We start from the raw sequence: 15,204 nt of genomic DNA, 5'->3' as shown, positions 1-15,204 counted from the left end.
AGATAGATAGATAGATAGATAGATAGATAGATAGATAGATAGATAGATAGATAGACCGACCAGAGTAGAGCTTTTTCTTGTGCTGAGCCCACAATAAATATGATGGTCATTTCCAGATACTCAGGAGAGATTATTTTGACACCATGCATGAAGCCACAGAAAGAAGCCTGAGCGCTATTAAGCCAGAGTCAATTATCAGTGCAGCAGTGAAACTTAGAGGTGATTGCTAACCTCACTTACAAGAACAATATGAAAAAACACTGCGCTCTGATAATTAAGTAGGAACATATGAGTAACACCTTAGTATATTAAACTCAATTTATTATCTATAAAAAAGATATTAAAATAATGATAGGACACATATATAAATGACATATGAACACATAATAATCACATAAAGTCAGCTAAGGAAGCTATATAGATTGTGAACAATAAAGGATAACTAAGATTGTGAATACAGATAAAGGAGATGATCAGTCTCCAATATTAGTAACGCAATCCTTTACTAATTACTATAGATATATTATGACAATCTGTGCCACAAAGTAAAGCTGCAGCTAAATAGCCAAATTCAGGTGTAATCAGCAATGCATGCAAAATGAGAACATTGACACAGTCTAGCTAGTGGTCGCTCAGTCTAGCTAGTGGTCGCTCAGTCTAGCTAGTGGTCGCTCTCCCCTTTAGAAAAAACAGAAGCCTTTGGTGTTATGTCCAACACATGTATCAAAGTCCTGCATACAGTGGGTTATCCCCAATAAATTGTAAACATGAAGAACTGTTATGTGATTATTATGTGTTCATATGTCATTTATATATGTGTCCTATCATTATTTTAATATCTTTTTTATAGATAATAAATTGAGTTTAATATACTAAGGTGTTACTCATATGTTCCTACTTAATTATCAGAGCGCAGTGTTTTTTTCATACCATGCATGAAGCGCCTCACTTCTCAGAGTATAGACCCGGGATGGGCAATTAGCAGCCCCCTAGCTATTGTAGAACTACACATCCCAGCATGCACTGCAACAACTTTAGCATGGCCAAATAGCAAAACTGAGGCAGGGCATGCTGGGCTGTATAGTTCTACATCAGCTGGGGGGCCGCTAATTGCCCACCCCTGAAAAAACTCAGATAAGTGTACATTTCAGTCATTTGTTCCCCCAAGATTGCCATCTTGCATGCGAAGTGTGTAGTGTCATGATCAACAAAGGTTAATGCCTTTGGATATCTTCAAATATATTTATCCCAATATATGTATTATGTATAATGTGTGTGTTAACTGCAATTCATGCTAGCCATTGTCAGGACTGGCCCTGGCCAGTTTGGTGCCTATGGCAAGATGCCCGTCTGCGCTCCATGGGCCTAATGCCCTACACCCTGGTGGTCTACACCAGGTAATGAGTAAAGGGTGTCCTTACCTGCTCTGCTGACCTTGGCAGACACAGAGGGGTCCCCACAGGGATCAGTGCTGCTCCTAAGCTTGCCAAGCTCCAGATCTTCACTTACCTTTTAGCATTGGCTTGACTCCACCGGCTATATCACTCATTCCAGACTTCACCTGAACAGCAAGGGGACAAGTATAAAGACTTGCAAGAGCTCCATTGCCACCAGCGCTCAGGCATCCTGGAGTCTTCTGGCTTGACCTGGTGTAGAAGGTGTCTTCCATTTGCCTCTTCTTCCAGTCTTCTGTCTTATAGCACCTTTGATCTCTTCCTGTTGGATCACCTCTTCTGTGCGGCATCTTCTGCCCCTCTTCAGGAGATCTTTTATGCTCCTCCTCCATTATCATACTGAGGGCCTGATTCTGACCCCCTCTGATAGAGCCAAAAGCACTCCTGGGCTTGCGGCAGCGAGACCCTACCGCAGGGTCTCGTCACAAGCCCGATGGTCGCGATGGTCTTGACCATCGCGACCATCATTTTGGCCACTCGTTATAGCTGTGGGTGGTCACCCACAGCTATGCGAGCGGCTAGGAGGCCGCTCCAAAAAGGAGCAGGGACGGCCCTGATTCAGAGCGAGGGCTCTGTCAGAGCGTCCGGCTCTGAATCAGGACCTGACTTTACTCTGGCCAATAAAAGTCAGTGAGTGGGTGGAGTGATGACGTAGCAAGCCGCGATTGGCTTACTGCGGTTGCTTCTGATTGACTGTCCATTCTGGACCTAGGTCACCCTAGGTAAGCACCTAAGTTGCCTATGGCCAGGGACAATAGTGGCTATTATATTATGTATGATAAAGATCTGTAGCCTAGAGAGACCCAATCCTGCCAAGCTCCATCTAGTGGTCAGCTTCATAGCAGAGATATTGCTAGAAGTTTGTCCCATCTGGGCTTCCACAAAGCTCCTAAGTGGATTCTAGGAGGAAGAAGGAACTATCCTCCATTTTGCACATGACAAACTGTATAAAGGGGCTGCATTTCATACATACTCCTCTTGGAAGCATCTGTTTCATTACATATACTGACAGTTACAAAACTTAATTATGTCAGTAGTTGTGTATTAGAAGTTAGCAGATTCTCTGTATGTGCTCACCCATGTTTGTTTGTGTGCTCATGTTTCTCATATATACTGCATCAGATTCTTCTGTATGTGTTTTCATTTTGTGAATATTACTATGTCCTTTACACTGTCACATGCCATCGGAGCCCGGGAGTCCACTTATCAGGTCCGGCAGCAGTGGTCAGTGCTCCCTGCAGTCCGTTGGCTAGCTGATTCACTGTACCCCTGAGACAGCATCCTGAAGACACGCAAGCTTTCATAACTGACTGCCTGGCAATGCAGCTCTCTCTTAGAAGTGTACACATGGCTCACTTCTGTCTTTAGGGGCTGCGGTCAAGTCACCACTGACGCCAAATTCAAGCCTCCTATATAAACCCCACTCTGGCACTAGACAAATACCAGAGTGTCAGGTTCACCTTCCTGTGCATGTCAGGTGCAGGTAAGCCCATCTCATGACAGTGGTCCCTGGCAAAGACCACTGGCACATTAGACTCCACGCCTATGTCCTGGGTGGCGTCAAACCTAACTGGCAAAAAAACATTATTAATTCCTGAGATCATGACAGTACACTCTGTCCCGCAAAATGGATTCCGCAGGTAAACCGTCACACGTGGATATGCATCTCATTAATAAGATGGACAAGCTCAGGTTATGCAGTGTAAACCGACATCTATACAGTGGATGTATGCCATTCAGACCTGCTCAGCTGCACCCTGACCTGATATCTGCTGCTCCCATTACACCAGTTGTATCAGCAGTTCATGTTACCACTTCATGCTCCTACCACATACCTAATTCCCGAAGTATGATCCAAAGGCCTGCAGGGAATTCCTTAACCAGTGCATCATTCAATTCAAGCTCCAAGCTACTAATTTCCTGTCGAACATAGCCAAGGTGTCCCTTCTGTCTGGAGAAGCACTAGAAGGGCCTCACTTTTATGGGAATGCAATGACCCATTACTTTATAATTGTTCTGAATTTTTGGATGCATTCCGAAAAGTATTTGACGAGATGGGTCGAGTGACATCAGCATCCTCTGCTCTCCTACGTCTCAAACAAGGGATTCATACTGTATGGCAATATACTGGACTCTAGACTCCAAATTGCACTGGAACACTGAGGCACCTTTTGGCAAGGTCTAGCAGAATGAGTAAGATGAACTGGCCTCTAGGGACTTGCCTTCATCTTTAGATTACATCATTTGTAAAGTTGGATCTAAGTATTGGAGAAGGCACAAACATGCCGGCCCTTATAAAACAACTCTCTTCAATTGCTCCCACTTTTATCCAGAGGAAGATGCTTCCAACCCTCTGAAGTTTCATGTTGTGGAGAAGAATTATGCCACTGGAGATAATGAAGTCCTTGATATTAAGCTGGCTCTGAAAGAATGGCCTCACCTTTTAGAGAGAACAACATTCCCAGTCATAGTGTACACCGATCACCAAAATATTTCCCGGACAGGCTAGGTGGCTGTTGTTCTTCAATTGCTCTAACCTGTTGATTACATATAGGCCAGACACTAAACACAAAAAGGCAGGCTCTTATACACATCTATTGATTCCTCAGACAAAGAAGATCCAGGTAATATCAAGCCTATTTGACATGCTATCCTCTCGTGGCTTTCTCAAGGCACGACAGTTGCCTTGAGAAAGCCACAAGCAAAACGCATGTTGGCGTTTGCTTTGTGCAATCTTTCCATCCAAAACATTTAATATAGCCTATATCCTCTGCAGTGTGCAAGATGAATTTATATGCAGTATGCATTTGTGCATTGCCTAGACTAGCATTAGAAAGTGGAGTTAACCATGGCATTGGCGCAGGCAGGGGGGCTTCTGAGTACCCAGAACCCCCCTCCCCTGACAAAACAAATTTTTTATTCAGACAGAGACAGTCTTGTCTCCATCTCTGCACCGGCAGTGGGTCACCAGCGTCTGCAATTGGGGCTGCCGCACATGCAGATCAGCTCCTCAGACAGAGAGCTCTGATCGACAGATCTTTCTGTACTGAATAAAGATGGCCAAGGGAGCTGATGCAGCAGCTCCACTCACATGCCATCTGTTATAGGACCCTAGCCATGGCGGTGAGCCTTCTCAGCTCATGGTTTGTGTAAGTACTATGTGTGTATGCTGTGTGTATGTACATTATGTGTGTGTATGCTGTGTGTGTAGGGATGCAGTTAAGATGTCAGCGGCCGGGATGCCAGCGGTCATAATCCTGGCTCCGGAATCCTGACCCATGGCCAAAATACTGGAGCTGGAATCCAGACATCACTTGAAATTAGGAATGTGCGCTGACCCCCGTCTTTTGGTTTTGGATCTGTATTTGGTTTTGCCAAAATCACCCCTTGCGTGTTTTGGTTTTGATTTTGGATCTGTATTTTTTATGAAAAAATCCTAAAAACAGCTAAAATCACATAATTTGAGCCTGTTTTTGTTCCTACAGTATTATTAACCTCGATAACATTTATTTCCAGTCATTTCCAGTAAATTTTGACCACCTCACAGCTCTCAATATTGATTTTTTAATCTAGTTTAGGGCCAAAGGTTGCATCCAGCTAGCTGGCTGACTAAGCTATGCAGCAGTGGGTGGCACTAACATGTGGCAGTTCAGCTTCCAACATGGCATAGAGTGGCATTGCAGTGGTAGACAGGATGGAATTTAATAAACTATACGACCCCTAGGAATTTTAAAAACCAAGAATGTTTTCCTTAACTAGGTTAGAGGCCCAATGGAGTTGGAATATGTTTATGGACTGAAGACAGGGAAAGAACGGAAGGATTGATTAGTTTTTAATTTATTTATTTTAATGTTTTGATTCTTAAAAAAATCTATGAGGTAAGTTCTATCAAGTTCTTCAGTTCCTAAAATACATCTTTGAGGAGGTTTTTTAGTTTTTTATACATCTAATAGAAATGAGGTGGCGTTGCTTGTGGAGGTACTGCTAGAACATACTGTAAACAGATGTTTACTTAGTACTCAGGAAGGTTGTTAGGGATAATATGACCAAGACTTGCTGTTTACATCAGAGGAAAGCAGCCTGTAGTTCTCCAGTTGAACTAGAACTACCAGCATCTGTACTGTTTGCAGGGCCTACTGGAAGATATTTGTCAACAACAGGTGACGTGCTTCAGGTTACCTCAGCCTGCTTTACGCACTGTATGTACAATGTAAATATGTATGTAAGTGACCAATATACACAACTAATTTTTGTATTAAACGTATTGCTCACATTTGCCCAACCCATCAACTTGGTGGTTCAGAATATAAAAAAAAATGTAAGGGGCATACAGGAGATGCTGACTGTGGCCATTACAATTTCTGGACATTCATAAACCATAAAATTTAAAAATGTCAGGCAGCAATGCTCCAAACATCACATAATACCAAAAAAGAGGTGCAAAATGGAATTGTCCTTGAGCCCTCACACCCACCCTTATGTTGTTTATATGAAACAGGACTTTCACAGTTTAACAAACCAATCACTTCAGCAACAGGTACTGCCACTTGCGGCTGAAATTATTGGTTTGTTTGGATCTCCACAAAACAAGCTGCCTGTGCGCAGTGGACATTGGTGGCAATGATCCCATACACAAACTGGCTTTACAACATAGGCAAGATCAGATATCATCATCATCATCATCATTCCCATAATTGTGTAATTAATTTGTCCCCGCTGGAATCCATCATTACAGGCGCCTCTGTATTCTTTGAATTAATTGCTGGTAAAGGTCTTCCTCGTGGAATTTGTAATTCATTTTGATGACCATCATCTTTTCCATGTTTTGGGGAAGTAACCTCCTACGCTGATCACTGACAAGGATCCTGGCTGCGCTGAAAACTCTTTCAGAGTACACTCTGGAGGGTGGGCAACTTAAGTAAAGCAAAGCCAGTTTGTGTAAGGGAATCCAAATTGCCTCTTTTTCCTGCCAGTAGTGAAACGGACTGTCTGATATGCCTATTTGGATGCTATCCCTAAAATAATCATCCACCATTCTCTAAATGGTGACAGTATCAGACAAAGTCACAGTAGACATGTCATGACAAGTTTTTCACCAACAGCTCTTTGCATCTTTTCAGATTTCAGAACCTAGCCCTCATACAGGGCACTACCTCACTTTTGAACCCTGACTATTATGGGCAGCTAGTCTGCAAACATAACTGTCTCTTTTAGTCCTGTCCCCCTGGCCTGACTTTCATAAAGTCACATAGTCTCTTTAGTGGTCCTCCCTGGCTCCTGCAAGTATGGACCCAGCCTCCTGACCTGCAGCTTGGATATCTTGGATATCTTTTTGAGAAAGTCACATGGATCATGACGAAATGCGTTAAGGACCTCCACACTACAGGGTATTAGCCAAGCGCTATCTACTCTGACGGCTAATAGCCCAGTGCTTCATTTGGAATCATTCTGCTCTCACCTGGCCGGGTCTTATTTACCAGCATCAGAGGAACCGCTCCTTGCAGACTCCGAGGACGCTCGGACTGAGGGTGTGAACGGCCACAGACCACAAAAGCGTGAGTAGGCACACGGCATTTGCCGCTTGTGTACACAGTTAGCCTGTTTCACTGTGACCCCAATTTACAACTGACACACTATAACAAGCAGTACATTGTGGATGAGACACTTGCATACAGGCTGGAATTTATCTTGGGAATACTAGGAATCCTGCATCAAGTCTGTGTTATTATATTTTCCTGTCAGTAACTATCTAATAAGCTCCACATATACAGATCCAACATCGTAGGCTTACTGCATGCCATTCAGCAAACTTGATTTTTTTTGCATGATTCCAACACACCGTGCTGACTGTGAATTACAACAGAATATCCTTTTCATTACAACAAGAGGTTACTTTATTTTTAAGTTGCCTTTACATTTGCAACACTACTAACAGTTTATATTGATATAGTGATTTGCTATATGCCCGCATTGCATCCATTTTTTGTTAGGTTTTTTACAATTGTGCCCACAATTTATACTTATCTAGAGCCCCTAATCCTAACCCTCCCCCCGTGGCTAATGCTAAGGGTGCCCCGAACTTACCTTTGTTGGACTGGAATCCTCGGCATTCTGGCGTCGGGACTAACATAGACAGTGGTATTTCAACGCCTATGTTAAATCCCTTGTCGGGATTGAGACCGTCTCATAACTACATCCCGTCTGAACATTTACTGGAAAGTCTGGTGCAGGTTTTATTGGTCTTTTCGAACTTTCTACTAGTCATCTAAGATTAAAAGTTCTGACCATGAATTTTGACCCAAGGTTAATCGATCCATTTAAGATTCTAGTCATCAATCCTGTGGCCTATAGAGTAAAACTTCCAGCAACATTCCGAGTTCTTAATGTCTTTCATGTCTCTCTTCCCAGACATTTAGTTATCAATTTGCTCCCTCAGCTGTGTAGGTGGATCACCAAGAAGAGTATGAAGTTAAACAAATCCTAGACTTCAGAATCTATGGGACAATTTAAAAAATGTGTGAATTGGAAAGGTTTTGGCCCAGATATCCATGATTCTCGACTCATATGTGCCCTCCACATGAAGTTTCCTCAAACCTTTTGTGGGGTGTAATGTAACACACCACCGGAGCCTGTGGCCACCTAAAGAGTCCAGCGCGTTGGTCCATGCTTCCGGTAGGCTGCCGGCGGGCTGAATCGCAGACAGGCAAATGCTCGGTTCTGACCTCCCGAAAACACTGTTTTCTCATAGAAGCAAGCACATGGTTAGTGTCCGCCTTTAGGGGCTGTGGTCATGTAAACTCAGACACCGCACTTTGCACCAAATTCTTACCCTGCCTCGAAGGGGCGGATAGGGAACTAAAAGTGGCCCTGGAAATATTTCTAGCAGTGGCCTCATGTGGGCAGGCTTAGTACATCACCTGTGTGGAAGCTGAGTGACAGAATATAGCAGGGATGGTTTTAAGAAATCTAGCGTGAAAAAGTTGTGTGCACATACAAATGTAACACAAACTACCCTATGCAGTGCTTGAGCACATTCAAACATTATACAGGGATTTATCCATTTCATCAATATACTGTAGTAGACGTAGCAACAGTACAGGAATAAAATGACACTGAGTGTTCGGATATCCACAACATAGTGTTAATTCACAAGTACAGGTTATTGAGATTGAGGCGTATTACCCAATTCAAATTCTGGGTTCTAGTTTCATTGTTTCACACATTGGTGCCATCCATAATAGGTTTAGATACCATAATTCACAGTGCAGCCATGAGCTTGTCATTTTGTTATATAAACATAGTGGAAGCCTAACCAACTCCATACCCAATACAGTGTTCTTCCCACATTATATTTCTTGAGCGGTCCGCCAGCAAATTTCCTTGTTGCGAGGCATTGTGATGCAGAAAAAAGTCGTGCTACACTAACGTTTCATGCAGAAACCACAGTGCAGCGAGACCTATTGGCTGCGCCACGGGCTGCGTTACAGTGCAGCTCACTGCTCAGAGCCAGAAGAAGGATCATGACAGCACCCTCCATTTTGGCCTACCCTAAACTGGAGGCAAGCATTACAGCCTCACCGCCTCTCCCTCTACTACCCAGAGCCCGCAAAACTGTAAGCAAGATGCCGGGTGGGAGGAGGAGAGACTGCACAATGGGCTGCTGCTTACTTCCTGTGATAATGTACTGTCCACCCCTCCCCTGGTCTGCACTTTCACCCCACTACCTCATAATGCCACCCGGCATGAAAAAAATTCTGGGGAGAACACTGCCAATACAATAACCCTGGCCATGCAACAAGTGCATGTCTGAAAGACAGGGTTATACATTATGGGCCTGATTCAGAGCCGTTCGCTATTTGTGGTCGTTCGTTCAAAAACAAGGGGTGGCTATTCAAATGATCCGTTCGCAAATTGCAGTCTGTTCCCACCTCTAAGTCTGAACGAGCGAGCAAAACATACGCTCGTTTATTTGATAAAAACGCCCCCTGGCCACACGCACCATACGTGTCCGCTATTTATTAGATTAATCGAGTACATCGTACAGCGTATGAACTGCTCGCTATTCTTGTGGTTGGTGTTTTCAACCGCTATTTTGCGAGCAGTTCTGAGTTAAAAAAAACCAAGTGACGTGGTCAATGACGCTGCTGTATTAATTATGCACTCCCTTAAAACGCCCGTTTTGACCTTTAAGCACGCCTGCATTCGGATCTCCACTCCCCGTTTTCAAGCACCTTCCCCTGTTACCACCCACATACGCCTCATTCTGTCACTCAAAATAGCAGGCCCTCGCTGTATTGCGTACCAACGATTTTCGGCCGCACTGACTGGTTCGCGCATGCGTACTAAAAACCGTACACATGCGCAGATGTGCAAACATCGCTCGGAACGAGCGTACTGCCGCTAGCGAGTGGCTCTGAATGAGGGCCTATGTTCTTTAGACTTCTTTCCCTTTCCTACCTTCATTTTCCTCCTGTTCATTCTTACCCTCCTATCTTCCCATTCTTCTGTCTCCTGTCCCCAATTACCCTCCCTTCTCTCTCTCCCTTTGGTTCTCCTTTCATCTTTTTTCCCTCTCATCTCCCTGAACCTTCCATCTCTCTTTCATGTGAATCTCTCTCCTCTCTGGCTATCCTCCATTTACTCACACTACCACCCATATCACTCATTTTACCTCTCACCCTGTACTAATTGTCCTATCCATTTCCCTGATCAGCGCCATGATTACCCACATTTCTGCTCAGTGCCATATACACGTTCTTATATACAGTATACTATTAACTCATCGGGCCAAATGTAATAGGGTGAGAGTTTAGAAGATGTGAGAGTTTTCGGCCAATGCAAATTCCGAGAACAGGCAAACTCACGATTTTAGACTAAAAAAACTGTCATGATTTAAACTCTCATCCAGATGTTTTCCCATTTTGAAGATAAAACTCGTACAATGTGAGAGGTTACTGCTAAACTCTCACCCTATTACATTTGGCCCAATATTCCAAAGTTTGGGAACCACTGGTCTATTCTATAGTCACCCTCCTATCCCAGAACGATGCCCGAGATCATGCCCCCCTAACAACAAGAACCTGCCCCTTCCCCTGAGTCCCTGCCCCTCCTCTCTGTCTATTCTATAGTTACCCTTCTATCAATGAACAAAGACCATGCCCCTAATGCTGAGACCCCGCCCCTTCCTTTCCAGTGTAGCCCATTGTCTCTCTCTTTGAGTTGCTTCCTTTCCTGTGCCTTAGAGACCAGCAGGGGTCACACAGATCCTAAGGTAAGTAAGTGGCAGTGTCATCTAGGGGGGTGGTATATGTATGGGGAGGGGTGTATTTTTTTTGGGGGGGTTGGAATGTATTTTAATTCTGTCTGTGGTGGGGGTGGTGTATTCATATTCTGTATGTGTAAGAGGTGTATTCATATGATCTGTTTTATAACTTATATGTGGGTCACCAATGTTCTCTGCATTATATAACGCTTACTGCAAATCTCTCTGCATTAAATGACGCTCACTGTGACACTCTCTGGATTATATGGTGTTTACTGTGACACTCTCTGCATTATAAGGCATTTACTGTGATGCTCTCTGCATTATATGAAGCTTACTGCGATGCTCTATGCATTATATCGCGCTCAGTGTGACGCTCTTTGCATTATATGGTGCTCACTGTGATGCTCTCTGCATTATATGGTGCTCACTGCGACACTCTCTGCATTATATGGCACTCACTGTGACACTCTTTGCATTATATGGTGCTCACTGTGACACTCTCTGCATTATATGGTGCTCACTGCGATGCTCTGCATTATATGGTGCTCACTGTGACACTCTCTACATTATATGGTGCTCACTGTGATGCTCTCTGCATTATATGGTGCTCACTGTGACGCTGTCTGCATTATATGGTGCTCACTGTGACACTCTCTGCATTATATGGCACTCACTGTGACACTCTCTGCATTATATGGCTCTCACTGTGACGCTCTTTACATTATATGGTGCTCACTGTGACGCTCTCTACATTATATTGTGCTCACTTCAACGCTCTATGCATTATATGGCACTCACTGTGATGCTCTCTGCATTATATGGCTCTCACTGTGACGCACTCTGCATTATATGGCGCTCACTGTGACACTCTCTGCATTATATGACCCTCACTGTGACACTCTCTGCATTATATGGCTCTCACTGTGACGCACTCTGCATAATATGGTGCTCACTGTGACACTCTCTGCATTATATGGCGCTCTCTGTGATGCTCTCTGCATTATATGGCACTCACTGTTACGTTATCTGCAATATATGGCACTCACTGTGACGCTCTGCATTATATGGCACTCACTGTTACGTTCTCTGCATTATATGGCGCTCACTGTGACGCTCTGCATTATATGGCGCTCACTGTGACACTCACTGGATTATATGGTGTTTACTGTGACACTCTCTGCATTATAAGGCATTTACTGTGATGCTCTCTGCATTATATGCAGCTTACTGCGATGCTCTATGCATTATATCGCGCTCAGTGTGACGCTCTTTGCATTATATGGCGCTCACTGTGACGCTCTCTGCATTATATGGTGCTCACTGCGACACTCTTTGCATTATATGGTGCTCACTGTGACACTCTCTGCATTATATGGTGCTCACTGCGATGCTCTGCATTATATGGTGCTCACTGTGACGCTCTCTGCATTATATGGCCCTCACTGTGACGCTCCTTGCATTATATGGTGCTCACTGTGACGCTGTCTGCATTATATGGTGCTCACTGTGACGCTCTCTGCATTATATGGCACTCACTGTGACGCTCTCTGCATTATATGGTGCTCACTGTAACACTCTTTGCATTATATGGTGCTCACTGCGATGCTCTATGCATTATATGGCGCTCACTGTGACGCTCTCTGCATTATATGGCCCTCACTGTGATGCTCTTTGCATTATATGGTGCTCACTGTGATGCTGTCTGCATTATATGGTGCTCACTGTGACGCTCTCTGCATTATAAGGCGCTCACTGTGACGCTCTCTGCATTATATGGTGCTCACTGTAACACTCTTTGCATTATATGGTGCTCACTGCGATGCTCTATGCATTATATGGCGCTCACTGTGACGCTCTTTGCATTATATGGTGCTCACTGTGATGCTCTCTACATTATATGGTGCTCACTGCGATGCTCTCTGCATTATATGGCACTCACTGTGATGCTCTCTGCATTATATGGCACTCAGTGTGACACTCTCTGCATTATATGGCTCTCACTGTGACGCTCTTTGCATTATATGGCACTCACTGTGACGCTCTCTACATTATATGGTGCTCACTGTGACGCTCTATGCATTATATGGCGCTCACTGTGATGCTCTATGCATTATATGGCTCTCACTGTGACGCACTCTGCATTATATGGCACTCACTGTGACACTCTCTGCATTATATGGCCCTCACTGTGACACTCTCTGCATTATATGGCTCTCACTGTGACGCACTCTGCATAATATGGTGCTCACTGTGATGCTCTCTGCATTATATGGCGCTCTCTGTGATGCTCTCTGCATTATATGGCACTCACTGTTACCTTCTCTGCATTATATGGTGCTCACTGTGACACTCTGCATTATATGGCGCTCACTGTTATGTTCTCTGCATTATATGGCGCTCACTGTGACGCTCTGCATTATATGGCGCTCACTGTGACACTCTCTGGATTATATGGTGTTTACTGTGACACTCTCTGCATTATAAGGCATTTACTGTGATGCTCTCTGCATTATATGCAGCTTACTGCGATGCTCTATGCATTATATCGCGCTCAGTGTGACGCTCTTTGCATTATATGGCACTCACTGTGACGCTCTCTGCATTATATGGTGCTCACTGTGACACTCTCTGCATTATATGGCACTCACTGTGACACTCTTTGCATTATATGGTGCTCACTGTGACACTCTCTGCATTATATGGTGCTCACTGCGATGTTCTGCATTATATGGTGCTCACTGTGACGCTCTCTGCATTATATGGCCCTCACTGTGACGCTCTTTGCATTATATGGTGCTCACTGTGACGCTGTCTGCATTATATGGTGCTCACTGTGACGCTCTCTGCATTATATGGCACTCACTGTGACGCTCTCTGCATTATATGGTGCTCACTGTAACACTCTTTGCATTATATGGTGCTCACTGCGATGCTCTATGCATTATATGGCGCTCACTGTGATGCTCTCTGAATTATATGGCCCTCACTGTGATGCTCTTTGCATTATATGGTGCTCACTGTGATGCTGTCTGCATCATGTGGTGCTCACTGTGACGCTCTCTGCATTATATGGCGCTCACTGTGATGCTCTCTGTATTATATGGTGCTCACTGTAACACTCTTTGCATTATATGGTGCTCACTGCGATGCTCTATGCATTACATGGCGCTCACTGTGACGATCTTTGCATTATATGGTGCTCACTGTGATGCTCTCTACATTATATGGTGCTCACTGCGATGCTCTCTGCATTATATGGCACTCACTGTGATGCTCTCTGCATTATATGGCACTCAGTGTGACACTCTCTGCATTATATGGCTCTCACTGTGACGCTCTTTGCATTATATGGCACTCACTGCGATGCTCTCTACATTATATGGCGCTCACTGCGATGCTCTATGCATTATATGGCACTCACTGTGATGCTCTATGCATTATATGGCTCTCACTGTGATGCACTCTGCATTATATGGCACTCACTGTGACACTCTCTGCATTATATGGCCCTCACTGTGACACTCTCTGCATTATATGGCTCTCACTGTGACGCACTCTGCATAATATGGTGCTCACTGTGACGCTCTCTGCATTATATGGCGCTCTCTGTGATGCTCTCTGCATTATAGGGCACTCACTGTTACATTCTCTGCATTATATGGTGCTCACTGTGACGCTCTGCATTATATGGCGCTCACTGTTATGTTCTCTGCATTATATGGCGCTCACTGTGACGCTCTGCATTATATGGCGCTCACTGTGACACTCTCTGGATTATGTGGTGTTTACTGTGACACTCTCTGCATTATAAGGCATTTACTGTGATGCTCTCTGCATTATATGCAGCTTACTGCGATGCTCTATGCATTATATCGCGCTCAGTGTGACGCTCTTTGCATTATATGGCGCTCACTGTGACGCTCTCTGCATTATATGGTGCTCACTGTGACACTCTCTGCATTATATGGCACTCACTGTGACACTCTTTGCATTATATGGTGCTCACTGTGACACTCTCTGCATTATATGGTGCTCACTGCGATGCTCTGCATTATATGGTGCTCACTGTGACGCTCTCTGCATTATATGGCCCTCACTGTGACGCTCTTTGCATTATATGGTGCTCACTGTGACGCTGTCTGCATTATATGGTGCTCACTGTGACGCTCTCTGCATTATATGGCACTCACTGTGACGCTCTCTGCATTATATGGTGCTCACTGTAACACTCTTTGCATTATATGGTGCTCACTGCGATGCTCTTTGCATTATATGGTGCTCACTGTGATGCTGTCTGCATCATGTGGTGCTCACTGTGACGCTCTCTGCATTATATGGCGCTCACTGTGATGCTCTTTGCATTATATGGTGCTCACTGTAACACTCTTTGCATTATATGGTGCTCACTGCGATGCTCTATGCATTATATGGCGCTCACTGTGACGATCTTTGCATTATATGGTGCTCACTGTGATGCTCTCTACA

The 15,204-nt window shown here is 44.3% G+C and overlaps 1 protein-coding gene across 1 annotated transcript in view; it reads right to left on the bottom strand.

Moving 5' to 3' along the window:
- The window catches only part of LOC148540538 (neuronal acetylcholine receptor subunit alpha-3-like), a 45,915-nt gene that overhangs the window by 16,432 nt on the left and 14,279 nt on the right, over positions 1-15,204 (bottom strand). The window lies entirely within an intron of this gene.

This window comes from Taudactylus pleione, unplaced genomic scaffold (genome assembly GCF_031769625.1).
Source record: "Taudactylus pleione unplaced genomic scaffold, aTauple2 ptg000019l, whole genome shotgun sequence".
Classification (NCBI taxonomy): Eukaryota; Metazoa; Chordata; class Amphibia; order Anura; family Myobatrachidae; genus Taudactylus; species Taudactylus pleione.
The sequence above is the reverse complement of the archived record's forward strand: the minus strand, read 5'-3'. Positions and strand labels throughout refer to the sequence as shown.